The following is a 15,093-nucleotide window of genomic DNA, read 5'->3' as shown; positions in this document are numbered from 1 at the left end:
AGGCGCTGACCTGGAATTTGGAGGATGTGTAGCAGCACCCCTAGTCTCTCCTACCACTTGCTAGCAACACGGCCTCAGGCTCGTGACTTCAGGCCCCTTGTTGGGGGTAGTACGGATTACCTTAAAAACAAAAAACAAAAAACAAACAAAAACCACACCAACGACCTTAAAAAAATTGCATTTTTGGAAAAGCCCAGGGTTTAAAAGTCATTTTGAAGGTGTCTGTTTCTAGATGGGTATGGTTTGGAAAGCTGGATGTTTGCGGGTTTGCCTTTACAGGAGTTCTTCAACTTCTTTCAGTATGGGGGAGACTGCGGTGTGTTTATGTAAGAGTGTTGGCTGTCTTTAGTCTTAGTTTTTCGTTTGAGTTTTTATTTAGGACATCCTCCTGATGTCCTGAGCGTGGAGGTGACCCTTGAGGTGTTGTGCTTGGTGAATGGGAAGAGGGGTGTGTGTGTGACTGTGTGTGCACGCGTGTGTGTCTTAATAGTTCTTCATTGGCTCATCATGGACATTGGTGTCCCAAGTTTTGAGGTGTTTATATAAGCAAATAATTGAATTTAATTGTTTTACAAAAGGGATTTGCTTGCAGCACTGTTAACTGAAACTGTAGGCAATATAATTGACCTTTCCAGGTGAGCGGGGGAGGGCGTGTGTTTGGGCAAGGATAGAAACTGAAATGTGAGCCCCAGGACCATATGGCGTTCGGAAACTTTTATCATAATTTCCGTGAATAGACAATGTGCTTGACAATTACGTTGAAAATTATGCTTAATATGGGCGCCTGGGTGGCTCAGTGGGTTAAGCCGCTGCCTTCGGCTCAGGTCATGATCTCAGGGTCCTGGGATCGAGTCCCGCATCAGGCTCTCTGCTCAGCAGGGAGCCTGCTTTCCCCTCTCTGCCTGCCTCTCTGTCTACTTGTGATCTCTCTCTGTAAAATAAATAAATTTTTTAAAAAATCTAAAAAAAATAAAATGATGCTTAATGCTCACTACACAGTGTGGAGACGGTGCTCTGGGAGACGAGGAAGAGATTAATTGGGATTCTGTTCTACCTCTCCGTGCGCTGTGTCATCTGTAAACAAAGAACTGAGTACCGTCCCGTGAGGATTATCTGCATCCAGTCTGCTTGTGTACCTGTGAGCAGAGACTCCACTCACTGTTGACCGACAGTTTGATGAATAAGAAAGATGTTATCCTAATACGTTAATGTGTCTTCTTTAAATGTGGTTAGTTTTCTCACTAAAGATTATTTCCTGCCCTTAAATGAGATTTATCATTCTAATTTAAATAATAATAAATCCTTAGAAACAAATATTGTGCAGAAGATAGCTTATTAAAATTTGCTGTGGGTTTGTTTTCTTCCCCCATCTCCCCAACCATTGGTGTTGGATCTGGAGGGATTATGTACTTACAAGCCCAATTGGGTCATGTCATTACCTTAATCCCACATCAGATTTTCACGTGACAAACCGTAGCTTGGTCTTTCTGTCTAGAGTCTGTTTGGTATATCATCGTGTGAGCCAGGGACCCGTTTTTCATTTGCTGGGAGTGGTGTACGGTTGGCTCCAGTGGTGTGGGGTGGCCGGTAAATGATGCATGTGTTTGGTGATAGAAGCCTGGAAATCTTGTTATTAGCATCATAATAGTTTTAAAAAGAAATCAAGTTTATATGAGGATCTTGTTTGGTGACCGTTTGCTTTTTGAGTAGTTCATACTTTCGGGCTGACTTTGCAAAACCTACGTATATAATAAAATGTCATGTTTTGCAGGAACGAATGGATATTAGTTAATTAATTAATTAATTAAATGACTTACTTGAAGAATAGGTGAAGAAAATGTGTTTTCCCATTGGTCCTTAAATAAAAAATGATTTCTCCCGAACATTTATTTCCCTGTTTCCACAGTGCTGATATGTTTCTTTTCTGAGTCGAAAAAAAAAATAATGACTTCCTTTTGGTTTTGAGCCTGCCCTTAGTTTGTTTTCAGGGCACACCTGTTACCTGCCTGCTGTATGGTGGGCACCAGGCTTTAAAGGAAGTGTCTCCCAGGGATTGGGATGAAACACTAGACTCATTGGCTTTGGCTTGGGCGCACAGAACTTTTGTAATTTTGTGTTTGTTTTTGCAGTTTTGGTTTTTGCGGTTCTGTTTTCTGTCATGGTCATTGTTCATAGAATGTCTGGATAACCATTTGTTGTGTTCGTGATGTTCGTTGAATGAGATTTCAAGGAGTGCATGGAGACCCAGAGACTGCCCTGGTGTGCCCCTGTAGTGTCCACCCCCTAGAGAACCCCCTGAACAGAAGTAGAGGGTCTTCAGGTTCTTAGGAGGAAGGAAGCCGTAAGGAGTGAAGTCCCAGGACTTCATACTGAAAATAGTAGTGGTGAGGAGTTCGAAATTACTTTCCATTTCTTCTTCTGAACATTTTTTCTTCAGAGCATCTGAACATCTTCTCCTCTTTGATATCGTCGTAAGAGCGGTGCTATAGGTGCTGCCTCTCCTTTGCTGTTGCTTTTTTCCTGTTAGTCATAGTCTTTCGATTTGCATTAATATGGTAACCGCTGGCCACACGTGACTGCTTACACTTAAATTAAACAAAATTAAACAGAAGTTAAAAGCCAGTTCCTCAGTTGCCCTCGCCAGACATTTCAAGTGCTTAGTAACCACATGCAGCTAATGGGTACCTTAGTGGTCAGTGAAGACGAAGTGCAGAGAGTTTTACTATATAGATGAGAGATGGTTATTCCGATTTTTTGCCTAATAGGTATTCTAAGGAAGAGACGCTGGAAGAAATCTTAAGTCTGAAGAAGAGAGGAATCTCATACCAGGTTGACTAGAACAGGGGATAAAAAGCACATGGAAATTATTACGTGACAGCTCATCATGTCATTTTCGAATATTAGAGATAAAGGCAGTATCTAAGCAGTATCCTGGATTTAAAAGTCACGTAAAGAATCTGAAATCAGAAGGATACCAGGTTTCTTAATGGCAGCATTGGAAGTTGGAAAAGAGACTGAGTATAGAATTCTGTGCAGATAATCTTCCCTCGGAACTTAAAGTCTTTCTTCTGACTAGTTGTTAACTCAGAGTAGAATGGAGATGTTTGTACGTATTCAGGATATCAGTAAAATTTAGCTTTTATATATCAGTTCTCAGAAATCTACTAGGGAAAGTGTCCCACTGAAATGAGAGAGTAAACCAAGAAAGGGGGAGGTTTGGGATCCTAGAAACAAAGAAAATGTATTCTCAAGATGTTGTGGTTTCAAGGCGGCATGGACTCTTAAACAGGCTTAATGCTGTCAAGTACAGACCAAAACGGAGGCAAGAAATTTCGGAAGGTCTGATGTGTGTGTGTTTGGGAGATGTAGGAGTGAACGGGGGAAAACCCATAGAGCTGACAGATTATCTGAGAATTCTGATCATGTGAAAAACTGAAACAAAGGATTGTGGACCCTGCTGGAAGAATTACCAAAGGATATAAAGCCAGAAACGAAAATGAAGGAAGTAAAAACAGATGCACTTAGTAACCCAAGGAAAACAAAAAGGTTGCCTAAGAAAGGAGTCATCATCGTACTATATTGCTTGCTCGCCAGTGTCCACGCCGTTGTTGTAATGATATGTGTCAAGTATCGATTTGATCAGAGACGGTTATGCTATTGGGAAAACGCGGTAGGTTAGCGTAGGATTGAGGATGGAATTGAAAAAACCAAAATCCTCACCTATGTGTGAGAAAATCAACTAAGTGATATCCAAAGCTGATAGGGCGTATTTTGAGGTTTTTCGGAAACATGGAAGCCATACCGGGGATCACTGCCAGTAGAACAGACAGTTCTGGGATTTGAAAGTGGTTGCTTTGAAAATAAGAAAAATCTAAAAAATAAAATAAAATTAAAAATGGTGGCTTTGAGAAGTAGAATTGGGGATAGATGGCGTTACAAAAAGCTTCTACGTAAAAAGAGGAGTCTTTTGCCTCACCTTTTGCCTCGCCTCATTGTTTTGCTTTTTAAAACAACGCACGTGTATTACTTTGATATTTTAGTGGTCGCCCTTGGCAGAATTGATACTTGGGCCAGATAATTTTTTGCCTAAGAAGGGCTCTGCTATGGGCTGCATCCCTGGCTTTGCCAGATGCCAGCCGCGTTCTTCCTCCAGTCCTGACAACTAAAAATGTCCCCAGACATCGCCCACTGTCCCCCGGGAGACTGCCGCATTTGAGAACCACTGATTTAACGGATTTAAAATCGGTTACTGAATGAATCATTGCCATACATAAAAATGCTATTCAGTATTGGTGTAATGCAGGAAACAACGGCTTCATTACACAGAACTTGAACCTCATGGCGGATGAAGTGTTCAGCATTCTCTGGTTCCTCTTGCCAGTATGTGGCTTAGCCCCTGGCTCTTGGCCCGGGTAATTCAGGGCTCACTAAAAAAAGAAAGGACTCAGGAGGAAATTGCAGCTTCTCTGTTATGCTCAGTGGCTTCTGAAAACATATTTTGGATTTTTTGCATTGTTTTCATGATGGTACAACTTGAGTTTCTCTGGGGTGCCAATGTTAATCATTACGGCAACTTGGGGAAAATACTGCAGCCTTTAGATATATTTCCGTGGTCGGTTGGCTGTGGGACACATAGATGTAGACATTCCTCCTCCCTTCCCCCACCCAGCATCCTTGTGCAAGTTCTTGGTTCAGTTTTTTGCAAGTGTTTTCCCTTAGAATTTACAAAGGAAGTCGACAGGAAAATGGTTCCTCGGATTTTTTGATGTGGATGAAACCTCATAAATAATTTAATACCCTCAATTTCACAGCTGAGGACTATCTGGTCCGGAGGGAGTTTCTTATAATTAATTGGGAGCAAAGTGAGGCGTGTAGATCTGCCCTTCTTTTTTCCCCCCGTATAACTTTTATTTTTTCTCTTTTGATACAACAGTGTTAAGAGTAATAATACTCCTGCGTCATGGAGACGGAAGGGGGTCAGGCAGTGGGTCAGGCGTCTGGCAAGTTGTGTCAGCATTTTCACACAGTTCAGGACTCTGAGCGTCGTGTGCCAGGGGCATGAGCCCGAGTAAGCTTAGAGAAAAAGAGAAAGATCGCGGCTGGCTCAGCTCGGGGGTCCCGGGCTCGTGCTCGGGAGGAACTCTGTGGGTTGTCTGGTGTTTTGGAGTCGCCCCTGCTGGGAGTGGGCTGTCTGCAGGGCGAACTTGCCTGGGTGGCCTCCTCTTACCTCTGCCGGATGGGGCACTCGTGCTGTCCCCTGCCCAGTGCCCTGGAACTGTGCTGCACCCGTCGCCTCTCCTGACTACCCCGAGAGTGTCACCTGATGTTTTTAGAATCCTCAGTGCCCTCTTGCCTGCCTTTGTTGCCTCTGGAACCACTCAAGCTGCAGCTCCCCTTTTCTGCCTTGTCGCCTGACTTCGTGGGCCAACGGGAATGCTGCCGCCTCTGTGAAGCCTCTCTAGATTTCTTCCCTGTAGTGAGCATGCGCAGAGAAGACTGGTTTCTTGTCATCCTGTCATCTGCTGTCCTCGTCATCTGTATCAGTGGCTGTTATTTGCTCGTCGTTCCATGATTTCTGAGAGATATCTGTCCCTAGATGCCAAGGATCCCACAACCCCCTGGATTTCCTCCTACCCCTCTGCACACCCGTCTCTCATCGACATCGCCTCCCTTCAGCGTTCCATCCTCGGCTAGCCATCTTTAGACCAGGGGTTCTCTGCAGGGCGCTTGTGCCCCCCAGGGGACGGCTGGTAACGTCTGGGGTCAGTTTGGGTGATCACAACAAAGGGAACGGATGTGTGGGTTGCTACCAGCATCTAGTGGGGGGAGCCCACGGCTGCCACTCAGTGCGCAGCGCAGTCCCTCCCCAGTGGAGTTATCTGATCCCCGGTGACAACCGTGCCCGGGGTGAGAAACCCGGCTTTGGGCATTCCTGTTCAGGTGCGGAGCGTTTGAAGATCCTGGTTACAGGATGACATCCAGAATTAACTCTGCAGCCGTGCCCTCTCCTGAGGGCTCAGACTGGGGTCCTTCGTGACCTCGTCAGTAGTCCACTGATAGCTAGCATGGGCGTTTCAGAGTGAACACGCGAGGAAGTCTTGCTGTTCTTCTCTTCCGTCCACCTGCATCTCAGGAAATGGCACCACCTTCCAAACTGTTGCTCAAGCCCTGAAGCTAGAAGTCATGCTGGGTTCTCCTCTCCCCTCCCCATCACACGTGCTTCCCCCCACAGCCCCCCACCCCGCCCCGTAAGTCCTCTAGGTCAGAAGGTCTTAGAACCCTGTACACCGCGTTTCATGCCAGCACCCTGTGAGTCACTGGTGGCTCTCCGTTGAGCAAGAGACTCTCTGGATTTTGTTCTAAGCACGACAGGAGCCCCTGAAGGGTTTTTTAAAATAGCCGGACGATCACGTCTTCTTTTCTCATTAACTCTGGTGCTGGGTGAAGCATAAGGTGTAGAGGGGCCTGTGCAGGATCCGACTCCGTTCCGTGGGCTGCGAGGTCCTCTGTGACCCGGACCAGCCATTACTGACTTCTGGTGCCCAGCCCACTAGCCTGCCTCCCTCCTTCTTGCCACGGGGAGCCTCACCACAGGACCCTTGCACTTGCTGTGTCCGCATGGTGGCGCCTCGCCCCCATTCTTGCTCCCTCCTCAAAGAATGCTGCCCCAGGCCCCAAAGTGAGTAAACTCCTTGCCCTGGTCACCGTGTCTTCTCCCACCAGCTGGAGTTGCAGTTCTGTCACCCAACGTGCCCTCGCTTGGCGTTTGCTTTCTAGTTTATCGTCCCTGCTCTTCCATCACCAGGTTGCCCCGCTGCTCCCTGCCGACATGGGAACATTCCGCAAGGCCAGGCACCGTGTGTCCCTAATACCGGAACCGCAACGAGCATCGTTTGCATTTTCCGCAAGACTGAATGCGCCGTCGTCAGTAGAAACTTGCTGAGTTGGGTTGAATGTAGAAATACCTGTGTTTTCATGTAGCATTTTTTAGGAGGGGTAGGACAAGATGTGTCTGGTAAGAGCGGAGTGGATTTTTTCAGTTCTCGACATTCCCTAGTAATAGGCTCCTAATTGCTCGCACGATAATAAAACCGACCAGATTTGTGTGCCTTCACTGGGGGAGCACGCTGAGGAGTCCGCGGTGGTGGTTGTGTGACTTCTGACATAGGGATTCGTCCGGTTTTGTCATTCCCTGATTCAGATATCTGCGGGCCTGTGGCATGGACAGCGGTGTACTTCAAGATGTTTTCATGGTTGCTTTTGCCTTACTTGGTTATTTGTCATCAACAGGTGACTGAGGACAGAAAACAGGCCTCGAAATAAACCCTCGAAGGAAGAAGGGATTTGCCTACACTTGGCTCTGAGTAAGTGAAATTGTAAAAATGGATTTCTTATTATGTAATAAATATCCTGTCAACCTCTTCATATTTTCTGGGCTTAAAAATTAAATGTTACTGTATTGGCTCTAAGTCCTGGAAATGGTGATTTCTCAAGATTTCTTGTAACAGGTAGTTTTGCTAGCCAGAAAATGCTGTGTGTCTGCCTGACATGCTTCTTTCTGTTGAGCTTCTGGAAGTCCGAGACTTCAGGAAAGAGAAATGGAGATGGCTGGCACAATCTGCAGCTTTGCAGAGAAGTATCGTTCCTGCTCTTCTTTCCCAGATGCGTTTGAGGCCTTCTCTGTCTTTAGAAGGTGACTCGTGACCAGCAAGGGCTTCTGACTCTTGGTCCGCCACGCGCCCCGTTCTTTGTTGTTCTTCTCGGTATGTGTGTGCGGACTGACGGGCACCATATAACTGCTTGTGGACCAGCCAGGGTCCTTCAGAACCACCTCGTCGCCACGGCCTTTGACGGCGGCCCCTACAGCTGTGTTTTCCCTCATTCTCAGCCCCTCCGGGGCTGTCCTTAGAGCAGAAACAGTCCAGAGTCCCGGAGAACAGGCCTTTGGGGGCCTGGAGCGCTCTTGTGGCTGCCGTACCCACCCGGTCTATGAAGAGGCCGGGCGTCCTCTCAGATCAAGGACGTCCTTTTCAGAGCACTTGGTATGAAAGATCTTCAGTCTCTGGGATGACCATTGGTTCAGTCTGTTGCCTCTGGAGCACTGGGGCGTATACAGAGATGTGGGAAATGTGTCTTGTTTTGGGGGGGCGAGGCCTTGTGTACCCATGAGGTGGGGGGTGCGGCAGACAGCCGCGGTGGGAATGGATGTCCCATGCATGGTGTAGATGGTCCGTGCTGAGGGAATTCTGAGTAGCGCTCTTTTCAGAAGTTTTATTTTATTTCCTTAAAGGTTTTATTTATTACCCAAAAGAGCATGTGTGTGCAGGAGCAGGGGAAGGGACGAGGCAGAGGGAGAAGCAGACCCCCTGTGGAGCGGGGAGCCCGAGTGGGGCTCGGCGGGGGGGGTGGATCCTGGGATTCCGGGATGGTGACCTGAGCTGAAGCGGACACTTACGCAGCTGCGCCACCCGGACTGCCCTGAGTTCTGGGCAGGGTGCTGAACAGCACGTGGCCGAGCCACTGAGGATGCTGGACGTTCCTCCTGGAGGCGAGACTCCCGATGGATATGCGGAGTACAGACATGTGCGGAAGTTCGTTCTAGGCGGGTAGGCGGGGGCTGACGTTGTAGGCAAAAGGAAAGGAGTCGGGAAGAGCAAAGCCTTTTTTTTTTTTTTTTAAAGATTTTATTTTATTTATCTGACGGAGAACTAGCAAACACAAGGAGGGGAGCAGCAGGCAGAGGGAGAAGCAGATGCCACGTGGAGCAGGAGCCTGATGCGGGGCTCGATCTCAGAACCCTGGGGTTGTGACCTGAGCCCAAGGCAGCCGCTTCACTGACTGAGCTCCCCGGGCACCCCACTCCTTTTTGTTTAATAGGGAAAGTTGATAAAGCAGCCTGGGGGGTGGGGGTTGGTGACGGGTGATGGGGGAGGAGCAGAGAGGGTGCGTGGGAAGGGCGAGCGCTGTGACCGGACGGTGCCTATGCCGTGTTCGAAGGAGACTTTGACTCTTAGTGCTAGGGCTGTCGTGGCTTATCAACCTGGACGGCCCCGGGGACTGCAAGCCCGTCAGTATCGCAGGGACAGCCTGTAGACTGAAAGGGCACCAGAGGGGTGCTCAGAACTAGCCCGCACGGGGCAGAAAGAACAGCAGTTGTGACAAGATGGTCCCAAAACACGTGTGTGCCAGATGTCGGCGGCATTTGGTCACACCTTCCCTGAGACAGTTCGCGGAGGGGATGCGTGCTGGGGTGCTCTTGGCTGGGTTCGCAGACTGTGCCCCCGCGGTGTGCGTCCTTCCGCCAGAGCCATCTGTGGACTGTCGTCGTATTAGAGCCTGCACCCCTGCCTCCCCTGTCCGTGACAAGCACCAGTCTACTTCCCGTGTCTGCGGGTTTGCCCGTTCCCGGGCGTTCTGTGGAAACTTCGGTGTCGTTCGCTCTGTTCTTTGGGGCTGGCTCCTGTCTCTCAGCATAATGTCGTCAGGGCCCCTCCCGTGTGGTAGGACGCATCTGCGTGTCAGTCCCTTTTCTTGCCAAATACTGTCCCATTGTATGAGTAGGGGCCCGTTTTGTGCATGTGTTCATCAGTCACACAGTCACTTTGAAAGGTGCTGTTCCGTATTGATGTAAGACTCACAGGAAGTGGCAGAAACAGAGCTGGGAGGTTTGTGCCAGGGCACAAAGGCAGAAACAGAACAGCCCTCCCCCCCACCTTCCTGTAATGGGGGATCACCATCCGAGACCTGTGCTCTCACAGGGGTAGATGGCAGCATTTGGTCACAAATGGGTGGGTCACAGAGCTGGCCCTGTGGACCAGATGCAGACCTTCTCTGCATCTCACCAGCATTCACGTGCACTGTGTGTGTCTGCGTGTGCATGCTTGCACACTCGTGTACAGGTGTCTCACGTTCACGTTCATGCAGCCAGTGCCATAATCTGACGCATGCTGTTAGGTGACCAGCCGAGCTCCTCATGACGCTGCTTTAGGTCGCCCTCCCCGAGGCCTGGCCACCCCGGGTCTCCGTCTCTGGAGTTCCGTTATCTCGACAGTGTCACATGAATGGAATTGTGCGGAGACTGCCTTGATTCCCTTGGCCTAAAGCCCTCGAGGTCTGTCCAGGCGGTGGGTGTCCACCGCCACCGAGCTGTACCGCCGTGTGGGTGTCCCAGAGCTCATTGATCCAGCCATGCGTCCCGGGGCGTTTGCGGTCTTTCCCGCTGGGGCTGTTACAGGTAGCGCTGCTGTGAACATCTGTGCACAGGTTTTGGGGTGGACCAGATGCGTTTGAAGTCCCCATTTTGTTCCTCGGGCAGCCCTGTGAGATTGGTGCCCATGTTGGGGTCCGTGGAGCAGACACAGAAACGATGGCACAGCAAGACCGTGGGGCTCCCGGGGTCCCGTGGGGGAGCGGGCGGTTGCACTGGCCTCCAGCTGGCCGAAGCCCTCTCGAGCCGCTGTGTTCAAAAGGGACGGCCGTGGGGCTGGGCCTCCCTGCCTTCAGAACCCTGTTGACTGGAGAGTGAGACCCCCTGGCCACCCGGAGGGAACTGGGCACTGAGCTGTGGCTCTGGGGACGATTGCCTTCGCAGGCAGGCACAGTGGCCACGAAAGGAGCAGAGCCCAGCCAGCGGCGAACTTCTTCCCCGTCGGGGGACTGCTGTGTATGGGGAAGCAGCGGCTCAAAGAGGCAACTTCTAGTTCCTTCGGCAGCGGGGCCAGCAGGAAGCCCGGGGGCTGTCGTTAATCGGCAGGCTGTGGGGGTCAGGCCCGCGGGCTCTGCCCATTGCTGCGGAGAACTACCAGGCTGCGCTCTCTAGGACTAGCCATGCAGCTGCGCTGTCTCCAGGAGCTGCCTTCAGGGGGGCCTGCTCGTTTCCACGGTGGTGGGGCAGGTTGATCGAATCGAAACACTAAAACGTGGGGTACCCTTTGCCTCCGCGTGGCCGTCGCTGTTTCTGGGAGATCAGAGGAAGGAGAGACACGTGGGTCCGACCTCGAGTCCGTCAGCCCTGGTCTCCCCTCTTGTTTTCATCAGCCACGCCCTGTGGGACCTCTGGAAACTGGTTAGCGCCTTGGAACCTCAGTCTTCTCCTCTGTACAGTGGGAGGTTAATCCCTACTTGGCAGTCCTTTAGCACAAGACAGGACACTGCGGATTGTCCCTTAGAGTCCGTGTGTGTTCCCGCTTCTCTTCTACTTCTTTTCTCCCCTCCCCACCCCACAGCCCGCAAGTGACTCAGAACGCCGAGATACTCAGTGTTTTCTTCTGGGCTGTATGCTGCTTGCCCGGCGTGGAGGGGGTGTGCTTGTGTGTGCGTCTTATTCTAAACATTTGACGTCTGCTTTCTCATTTATCTCCCACTGCTGTCCTTCTTGCCGTCTAAGTCACAGGATGGGTGACCACTTCTTACCGGTTCCTCTTCATTCGTACAGTCCAGGAAGGGCATGAAAGACCCAGGTGCTTGTGATCAGAGGGAGCCGTGGCTCAGAGCAGTGGTGCAGTGGAGCCTGGAGGGTGGGTTCGTGTTGGAGTTGATTAGGACTGGGCACTGTGGGGCGCTGGGTGGCTCAGTCAGTTAAGAGTCTGCCTTCGGCTCACGTCATGATCCCAGGGTCCTGGGATGGAGCCCCACATCATGCTCTCTGCTCAGTGGGGAGCCTGCTTCTCCCTCTCCCACTCCCCCTGCTTGTGTTCCCTCTCTCACTGTGTCTCTCTCTCTGTGAAATAAATAAAATAAAATCTTAGAAAAGGACCATGCATTATAATAGGGACAAGACGGGGACTCTGGTAGGTGTCAGCTGGCTGGTGCGTCGTGTTGCACACCAGCCCCGTTGAGGGGGTTTCATTCTAACTTAGTGAAGGTGGCGCCCCAGAGGGGTCTTCCAGCAGGCTCAGAGTGCGCGGTGGGGGTGGAGCGGGGTGTGGCTGAGCTGGTCTTACTGTCTTACCCAAAGCAGTTAAGCCTCAGAGGTGACCTTGGAACCATCGCTTCTTCACTTAAAGGCGTCAGTTCCGTGTGGATAATCCAAGAACACAGTTGCTTTTTTTGGTCTCCGCCGGTGAAAGGTCCTTGGCCAGTGCTGTTGGAGAACACGACCCAGCTTTGTAAAGGCGCTCCCTGTCAGTGTGCCGCTCGCATGTACTCGGTGTTGTTTTCTTTCAGACTCTGTTTGTGCTTCACCCGCTTTTGCAAAGGCCCAGACGTGCACGTGGGGCCGCGCAGACGTGGCCTCCAGGTGATCAGGAGAGCGACTCCTTGTGGGAAGCAGGTATTGCTTTTCTCTGGAGCCCAGGCAAGCCGGGAGGAGTGCGCCCTCTTCCCACCTGACGGACTGAGAGTCAAGTGACTTTCTTCACGTTGCAGTTGGACTCACACGGACATTAATTAAGTTCTTGATGAATTAAACGCCTGAAATTGGCTTTAGGTGCTGGTCGTGACACAGCCAGGAAGGGGCCTCAACATGATGAGACAGTTCTTTGGTTTCTGACGTTTTTCAGTACTGTCTCTTGTAATAAACCAGGATGTTGTTTCCCCTAGTATTTGCTTTGTAAACAGGGGTGGTTCCCAGGTGTCTCTCAGTTCAGGACATGGTTGTCAGCGGGGGTGTTTTTTCCCCCAGGGGATACGTGGCAAAGTCTGGAGCCCTGCTTTTCAAGCCGCAGGGGGTGTGTGGGGACGGGACACTGACATCTAGGCCTGGAGGCGGGAGGCTGACAAGCACCTGCCAGGGCCCGGGACGGCCTCCCTCACGCCCTCCCACACCCGAGAGTCACCTGGCCCAAGTGTCAGTCGTGTTGAGGTCACCTGGTTTGGGACATGGCTCACAACTTTGCGTGTGTAAACTCCAGCCCTCTGTCCCTGTCCTAGTACTGACTGTCGGCCCTGGCATGGGTCTGAAGCGCCACGGTGGCCAGTTACATGCCTTGGGCCTCCTACAGTGACTCCAACGCTCAGTGTGACTGTAAATTTGGAAAAGAATGAGGCTCTAGGCCTGGATTTCTATTCCTAATTTATGTGTTTCTTTGTATTAAAAAATAGTTTTTTATTGTGCTGAAATACACATATCATGTAATACACTACCTTAACGTTACACTTTAGAGTTTCGCCTCACTGTCATTACGTTCACATTTTTGTGCAACTTTCTGTCATCTTCCCAAGTGGAAACTCTGCCCCATTAACATGGATTCCCGTCCTCCAGCCTCTGGCACGCACCATTCCCCTTTCTGTCTCTGGATTTGCCTGTTCTAGGTATCTCTATAGGTGCCATCATACAATATTTGTCTTTTTTTTTTTTAAGATTTTATTTATTTACTTGAGAGAGAGCAAGAGAGACAGAGCATGAGAGGGGAGTGGGAGAGGGAGAAGCAGGGTCCCCACTGAGCAGGGAGCCCGATGCGGGACTGGATCCCGGACTCCAGGACCATGACCTGAGCTAGGCAGTCGCTCAACCAACTGAGCCACCCAGGAGCCCCGTATTTGTCTTTTGCACCTGGTTTATGTCCGTTAGCATCGTATGTCCCAAGCTCATCCCCGTGGTAGCATGCGTCAGAATGCCCTTCCTTTTTGGCGCTGAGTAATGCTCCGTTCTGTGTAGAGACCACGTTTAGTTTATCTGTTCGTCCACTGGTGGATGGTTGAGTGGTTTACAGCGAAATAATTTCAAGTGGGATCCCCTGTGACCGGCTCGTCACTGCTGTTTAGACAGAGCTAGCCAAGGACTGTGGATTCGCGTGCTGAAATTGTGCTGTGCCCACACAGAAACTGCCAGACCGTTCCTGCGGCATGCCCTCAAGTGCTCTTAACACAGCCTTCTGCTGTCTTCGGAACCACAGGTGGCCCTTGATTGACGGGGTTGTCCATGGAGATGCAGGGGTTTTTGGGTAAATGTAGTGCAGTTCTGTAAATTTATTTTCTCTTCCGTATGATTTCCTTTCTCTCTCTCTCTCTTTTTAAAGAGATGTGTTTATTTCAGAGAGCGAGAGAGCGTGCACAGGCCAGTGTGAGCAGGTGGACGGGGAGAGGAAACCGTCTCAGGCGGGCTCCCTGCTGAACGCGGAACCCAGTGCAGGGCTCCACCTCACAACCCTGGGGTCAGGACCCCAGCTGAAATCGAGAGTCGCACGCTTCGCCCACTGAGCCACCCAGGTGCCCCTCCATACGATTTTCTTGATGGCGTTTTCTTTTCTCCGACTAATAAAAGCCGACTTTATCATGAGAACACAGTGTGTAATACAGGTCACGTGCTACACATGCGTGAACTGACTGTTCATGTTGTCTGTAAGGCTCCCGGTCATTCTGGGGCAGCTGGAAGTTTGACACAGGGTTTCAGCTGTGTGGGGCGTGGGGGTCCTTAGGCCCTGAATTGTTCAGGAATCAACTGTACTCTTCTGAGATGAGCTTTATATGTTTCTCCTGCTTAGCTTCCAACGCAGGAGCAGTGGAAGTATTGAAAGCAGGCGCAGAAGCTTCCAGAAAGGCACCCCTGCCTCCCACTTCCCACCATGCGCTCTTGCAGTGGGATCTCCTTCCTGCCTCCTTCCTCTCTCTGACTGGACCATCCCGCACCTGTCCTTGAACGGGCTTTCTTCTTCCCACCTCCTGGGACCTCACTTGAGCTGTGCGTGGATGCTCTGTGGAGGCATCTTTGCAGCCAGCATGCTGAGATCTTTACGTGAGAAGGTGTTTGGTTATTCTGACACACGATGTCTGTCATGGCACAGGGCTTAGCACTGGGCTCTGACTTTGTCCGGCCGGTTACCTATCCCAGCACTCCCCCAGGACTCATCCCAGTGCTCTCCCCTTACGGGCGTGGTCTCGAAGCCGCCCTCGGTGTCTGACTAATCACACGCCCCAGTCAGAGTGCATTTCTTTGACATTTTGGTGCGAAGTAGGACAGAACTGACGAGGGTTTATGGGATCATTTGTGCAGATAATGAGTGCTTTCCGAGCACTGGGAGCTAGGGATGGAGCGGGGCATGGAGAGGGCTGCGGCAGCTGAGATGGGCTTTGCGGTTGCCGGTTGCCGGTGGGAAGAGAGGTGGAGAGCCAGCGCAGAGCTCGTTGAAGCAGTTGAAAGCCTGTTGCAGGAGC

The 15,093-nt window shown here is 50.7% G+C and overlaps 1 protein-coding gene across 5 annotated transcripts in view; it reads left to right on the top strand.

The window, feature by feature from the left end:
• Nucleotides 1–15,093, top strand: part of LOC123935912 (F-box-like/WD repeat-containing protein TBL1X) — a 209,869-nt gene that overhangs the window by 68,038 nt on the left and 126,738 nt on the right. For all 5 annotated transcript variants that reach the window (XM_045996761.1, XM_045996763.1, XM_045996758.1 and 2 more), the window contains exon 2: nucleotides 7,291–7,364. The gene's annotated coding sequence lies outside the window, so the exon portion shown is untranslated. The remainder of the gene's footprint in view (nucleotides 1–7,290; nucleotides 7,365–15,093) is intronic.

The sequence above is a fragment of the Meles meles genome, chromosome Y, assembly GCF_922984935.1.
Source record: "Meles meles chromosome Y, mMelMel3.1 paternal haplotype, whole genome shotgun sequence".
Taxonomy (NCBI): Eukaryota; Metazoa; Chordata; class Mammalia; order Carnivora; family Mustelidae; genus Meles; species Meles meles.
Note: the sequence above shows the minus strand (reverse complement) of the source record. Positions and strands in the feature narration are given on the sequence as shown.